Source organism: Halictus rubicundus, unplaced genomic scaffold (genome assembly GCF_050948215.1).
Source record: "Halictus rubicundus isolate RS-2024b unplaced genomic scaffold, iyHalRubi1_principal scaffold0059, whole genome shotgun sequence".
NCBI lineage: Eukaryota > Metazoa > Arthropoda > Insecta > Hymenoptera > Halictidae > Halictus > Halictus rubicundus.
In genome coordinates, this window is record NW_027488600.1 from 1021346 (window position 1) to 1028190 (window position 6845).

The window sequence follows — 6845 nt, forward strand, 5'->3', positions numbered from 1 at the left end:
GAGAGTGAGCGACGACGCCGGTGTCGAGCCGTACGTGTCTGGGTTTACGTCCGTCACGTGCGAACTCACACCACGGTTGGCCGGGGACGTCAAGCGAGGCGTCCCGCCGATCCGGTAACGAGCCGGACCGCGCCCCGCGAGCTCAGCTGACGCAGGACGCGTCCAGTTCACTAATACCATCGCTGAGCCGCGATGGTCCCGCAGATCCTGTCAACCTCAAGAAACCGATCCTATCCAAGTACGTCACAGCGAGTTGTATCGAGCTCGCGATAGCCGTAGCCAGCGAGACCGGCTCGCTCCGGAACCGACCAACGCGTCGCGCCTCCGCAGTTTCGCGCCACGCGCACCACCGTTAGGCGAGCCCCGCTCGCCGCCGACCGTAGTAGTACCGCTGCGTAACGGCACCGCTCGCGACAGAGCGGCGCCCCGTACGCCGTCGTTCGCGCGAGAGCGACGCTCCGAAAAATCCCCGCCTGTACCGCCGCGAATCCAGTCCGCTTCGCGTACCCTTCGTCTCCGAGCACCACTGCTCCACGCGTTAATTCTAAGAGCGTTAGTATTTAAAGTAGATTATAAGATTCGTTTAATTATCGGGTCGTCCACCCTCATTTACTGTCGTAGATCGGCCGAGAGGCTGTTCCACCTGCGCAGCCTGCCGGAACCGGACCCACCGGTAACCCAGAAACCCGGGGACAATAAAATCGGAGTTATTTTTTACACTATCCGAGTCGCAGTCATTACCAAACACCTTTCCCCTCCCCAAAGAACCCTGGTCGCTGAGCGAATCCAGGGGAGGGCCTGCGCACGCCTCGCTCGCGCTTCCCGCACGAGGCGTGTACCGTTACATGTCGCCCGAACAGGGACCTGAAGAGTAGTAAGAGTGGACCCCCGAGATCGCAGTTAGATAATAATTAATCTTAAATTCGTAATTAGCTATTAAGTACATGTACCGCGTATTATCCCGAGAAGACTCGGTTTATGTTCAGGGAAACCGTACCCCGAATTCTCGCGTAAAAATAATTTTCTATTCTCGCGCACGGGAACACGTGCCCCGACGTACCGCGTATTCCGCGTATCCGCGTCCCGATCCGACCAGGCCACCGGCAACCCTCGACCGACGGTGCCCTAGATACCCAGCTCGCCGTCAAGCTCGCGAACACCGCGTAACCCAGGGCGGTAACCGCCGTCAATGCGGGACAACGATATCCTGCTTTAATTTTTTGGGAGAATGGGGGTCTCCTGGATCTATCGGCTGTCGAAGGAGCAGCTCAAACAGGAGCTGCACGAGCTCGGGAGCGGTACCAGCGGCACGGTACTGCAACTCCGGCAGCGTTTAGTCACTTACGTCCGTAGAAATCCGGAGGCGTACGTGGACAAGCCCGAGGATGAGCCGGGCTATAAGTTAGAGGTCGACCGCACCCGGGACCTGGAGGAGTTCCATAACGAACTCGTTAACGAGCTCGAGGGTCACTCGAGGATCACTGCGTCCCGCAGCGGCTCGACCGAATGACAACACGACCGGAGCCCCGGTCCTTGACCAGATGCGGAAGTGGGGGTGCCATTTCGATGGTCGGGACCCCTACGCGTTCCTCGAACGCGTCCAGGAGCTGAAAACCGTATACCAGCTCTCCGACCAACAGCTGCTACAAGGTTTTCCAGAGCTCCTTCGCGGGGGACGCGCTCCTATGGTACCGGAACCTCGCGCCGTCCGTCACCTCCTGGGACGACCTCGAAGACCAGCTCCGGAGGTACTACCTCCCACCGGGGAAGTTGCGACACCTTGACCACCAGATCGCCGGACGACAACAGGGCCCCGCGGAGCCGATCCAGGCCTACGTAACGGCCCTCATGACCCTCATCCGCCGCCGGGGAGGGTTCCCCGAGCACGACAACTCGACGCGCTCTATTATAATATGCGTCCAGAACTGCAGATTCATGTGCGTCGTAGCGAGTTGGTCGACGCCACGCACCTCATCCAGCGAGTGCGAGAGGTCGAGGAAGTCATGCACCGTGTACGCCGAGAAACTGGGGGCAGGCCCTTCGAACGCGAGTCACCCAGGCGTTCCGCTCTCGCGGTGACCGGTACATACCGACGAGAGACGCATTGCTGGCGTTGCCGTCAACCGGGGCACGACCGCCACCGATGTACCAACCCGGCGGTTCGGTTTTGTTCATTCTGCGGCAAGGAGGGTATCCTGACCCGCGACTGCCCGTGCCATGACTCCAGGCCATATCCGGGAAACGAGACGCGGGCGGGACCACCGTAGCTCCGGGTCCGGCCCCCGAATTTAACGACACCCGTGTCTACATCAGCGTATTCGTCGGCCAACACCGAGCCCGCACCCTCGTCGACACCGGGTCAGTTTGCTCCTTCATCAACGGCCCCATGGCTCGGTGGTGCCTCTCCCAGCAGTGGGAACTCCGCGCCGAAGATACCACAGCCACCCTGGCGGACGGAACCGGCGCTAGCCTCGACCGCAGCATTATCGGGGTCGGGACCTTCAACGGTCAAGGAATCCGCCACCAGTACTACATCTTGGAGGGACTCGACGCGGAGATGCTCCTAGGCATGGACTTGCTCCAGAAGCTCGGGCTACGAATGCACCTAGGTCACCATTGCCTGTACCCGGACCGAACCGACCGAGGCCTCACGGCCTGCGCTGCGACCGCACCGAGAACTGAAACACCTGACCGCCACCGAGGGTGAGCGGTTACAACGGCTCGTCGACCGCCACAAGGAGGCCTTCAAGACCGTTCGTGGTGTAACGCCGTTGGCCCGCCACGAAATCCGGCTATTAGATCCGACACCCATTAAGCAGCGATACCGCCCACGCAATCCGGCGACGCAGGCGGTAATCGATGCCGAGGTCGAAGCGATGCTCAACGAGGGGGTCGTACAACCATCTTGCAGCCCCTGGAGTTCGCCCGTAGTAATCGCCCGGAAGAAGGACGGGAAGTACCGGTTCTGCGTTGACTTCCGGCGCTTGAACCAGGTCACCAAGAAAGACGCGTACCCGTTACCGCATATCAACGCTACCCTGGACAAACTGCGGGGGGCACGTTACCTCAGCACGATCGACCTCAAAAACGGTTACTGGCAGGTGCCGCTCACGCCGGAGAGCAGGCCACTAACGGCCTTCACAGTACCCGGGCGGGGCCTACTCGAATTTACGGTAATGCCGTTTGGGCTTCACTCCGCCCCGTCGACGTTCCAGCGACTCTTGGATAATGTAATCACGCCGGATCTCGCTCCGTACGCTTTCGCGTACCTCTACGATATCGTCATCGCCAGCCCGACGTACGAGGAACATGAGAGAATGTTGGCCGAAGTCTTCCAACGGCTCCGAGCAGCGAACCTGCGGCCGAATTGGGAGAAATGCCATTTCGCGCGCGAACAACTTACGTACCTCGGGCATATCGTCGACCAGAACGGGTTACATACCGACCCGGCCAAGGTAGCCGCCGTCACGGAGCTCCAGGGACCGACCAACGTCAAGGAGCTGCGCCGATTCCTGGGCCTCCTCTCCTGGTATCGTCGCTTTCTACCGGACGTCTCGAAAACCGCCGCGCCGCTCACCGGGCTGCTTCAAAAGGCCAGGAAATGGGAATGGGGACCCGTACAGCAGGCAGCCTTCGAAGAACTCAACCACCGGCTCGCCACCGCACCTGTCCTCGCCGTTCCGGACTGGGAAAAACCCTTCACCCTCCAGACCAACGCGAGCCGCGAAGGCCTCGGCGCCGTACTCACGCAGCCCGGCGAGCAAGGCGACCGAGTGATCGCATACGCCAGCCGCACGTTGAATAAAGCAGAAAAAAATTACTCTGCCACCGAGCTCGAATGCCTCGCCGTCCGGTGGGGGATTTGGAAGATGCGGCATTATTTAGAAGGATATCGTTTCACCGTGTTGATCGACCACCAGTCATTGAAATGGCTCAGCAACATCGACAATCCCTCAGGACGGCTAGCGCGGTGGGCCATGGAGCTGGCCAGTGGGATTTTGAAATACGGTACCGTCGGGGCGCCGAAAACACCGTCGCCGACGAACTCTCTCGCAGCCCGCTCCAAGCCTGCGCAGTATGAGCCGCCACCCGCTGCCCCTGGTACCAGCGAATAAAGAAGGATGTGCGAGAACACCCCGAGGACCACCCCGAGTACTGCCTCCGAGAGGGACAGCTCTTCCGACACATCCTACACAGCCTGGATTTCAACGACGGCTCCCCAGACGACGCCTGGAAGCTGTGCGTCGCCCGACCGGACCGGGCTCGCGTTCTACGCGAGGTACACGACGATCCAACCGCCGGACACCTCGGCGTCGCAAAAACGCTCGCTCGTCTGTGCCAGCGTTATTACTGGCCCGGTATGCTGCGCGAAGGCGCCCAGTATGTACGATCCTGCGACTCCTGCCAGAAGTACAAGACCGTACAACAAGCACCCGCGGGCACAATGCACGCCACCGCCGTGCACCAGCCGTGGGAAATGGTCTCAGCCGATTTAGTCGGGCCTCTGCCCCGCTCCAGCGCCGGATACACCTCCTTGCTAGTACTCCAGGACCGATGCACAAAGTGGGTCGAAATCCGCCCTTTACGCAAGGCCACAGCGGGCGCCGTACTGCGAGCCATTCGCGAGCTCATCGTTCTACGGCACGGCTGCCCAGCCACCCTGGTCACCGACAACTGCCGTCAGTTTATTAGCAACGAAGTCGAACGAACATTGCGGGACTGGGGCATCCTCCACCGAAAAACGCCTCCCTATGCACCGTAGTGCAATCCGGTGGAGCGGGTCAACCACGTGATAAAAACAATGATAGGGCAGTACCACGGCCGGAAACAGCGAGGATGGGACCAGTTGTGCCACGAAATCGCCTTCGCATATAATACGGCACAACACAGCTCCACAGGATATTCCCCGGCCTATCTCAACGTCGGGAGAGAGCTCGTACCCCAGGGGACGATACGGCACACGCGGGAAAAACACGCGGGACACCCCCTGCTCCTCCGTCTCCGCCGCCTGCAGGAAGCCCGTGCGTTCGCGCTGTGTAACATCGCGCGGACCTTCCAGCAGCAACAGCAGCACTATGATAAACACCGTCGTGCTTGGGTGCCCGCGGTCGGATCGCGTGTCCTGCGACGCGGCCACGAACTGTCAAATAAAGCGGCCTTCCGCAACGCCAAGTTGCTCGAAAAATACACCGGCCCGTTTACAATCCAGCGTCGAATTTCACCGGTGATATTCGATCTTCGGGACGCCGCCGGGAGATTAGCCCGGCACGTACACGTGCGAGACCTTCGCCGTATCACTCCCGGGAACCGGACAACGCGCCGTTTATCCGTAGGCAGTCAACCAGACAGAAGGCGACCGGCGAGGGGCCAGAGGAACCCGAGACGCCGAATCACGTGCGCACCAGCGACTCAGATCAAGACGAGGAACCAGGCGAGGACCCCGAGCTCAGTCGTCAGCAAGCTCTAGCACGAGATGGACCTCGCCGACGAGAAGTTCTTAAGCCAGCTCGAGGAGAGCTACCGCCAACACGGGCCCTTCGACCCGGAGGAGGCCCTCCAGGCCCTCGGCCCCCAACCACGCCTATCACGCCCGACGTCAGGACGGCCCGCTGGGGTTACACCCCGGCCAGGGGCCCACGACCCGCAGCCGTGTTAAGGCCTGCATCGGCCGCGAGGCCCACACCGGCAGAACCACCGGCCCGGAGGACGGCCCTCCTCGTCAGCCCTCGACCGCAGCCACCGGCCGGAAACCAGCGGAGGCGCAGCACTGCCTCCGGAGCAGGGTTACCTCGCGCACCAGCGGTGTGCGCCGCCAGCGTCCAACCACCAACCGGGACGCAGGTCATCCGCCGTCCGACGGTGACCCGGCCTAAAAGCACCACTCGGCAAGCCACCCGGGCGACCCTCCCCCGCTGGCCCGACGACCAGGCCGACCGCGGAGAACGCCGCTTGCCGCGACCAACCGTGCCGTCCAGGCCACCGCCGGCTGTTCCACCTGGCCCACGGCGGGTACTAACGACCACCACCGCAGGAACACCGGCCGCCAGGGACGCTGGACCACCGGAACCCGAGCCGCCCGCAATCCCGCTCGAAGCCAACGTGGCGCACCGTCGACGGGTGTCCTATTTGGTGCCCACTCGGCCTGAAGCGGTACCGAGTGACCTACGCCGGAGTCCGACGGAGCTTTCGGCTCAACCCGGCCACCGGGGAGATCTGGCACGAGACGCCGCCTCGACAGCATGTAAGCCACCCTCCACCTCGTTACCCTGTCTCGCGAATCGCGTCGTCTCGTCTCCGAAGAAAGGGGGGGGGTGCAACGAGACGCATGTGTCTCGTTGCGAGCCGAGTTGTACCTTAACCCGCACCAATCACCGGCGCGGGCCAGCCGTTCGCCAATCCGCGAATCCAACCCGGGCGCGGACCAATCGGCGTGTACCGAAGATTCGCGAACGAGCACAGGAGGTCCGCGTTCGGGCTATAAAGATCGCGACGGAACCATCCGAAACCGGAGTTGGTCTGGAGCAGCTCTCGGGCGAACACCCGAGCCCAAATCCTCTCGCAGCCGCGCGGAATCGTGCTAGCCTCGGTATACTATCGGGCGAACACGCCGAAGCGCTGGGATCGGTCGAAGCGTACGTGGGTTTACGTCCCATACGTCGAGTCCGAGACCGCGATCAGGTTCTGGGAGGCAGTCGATCGACGGCCTGCTCTTTTCAGAGCACCGTAGCTTCGACACTCCAAACCGTCGTCCCCACCACTCGGACCCGTTTCCGCGTCCCGCGCTCCCATCCGAGATTCCGCATCGCGCTCCAGACGTTCAGTCTCCAACCGACCGCAGCAGCGTG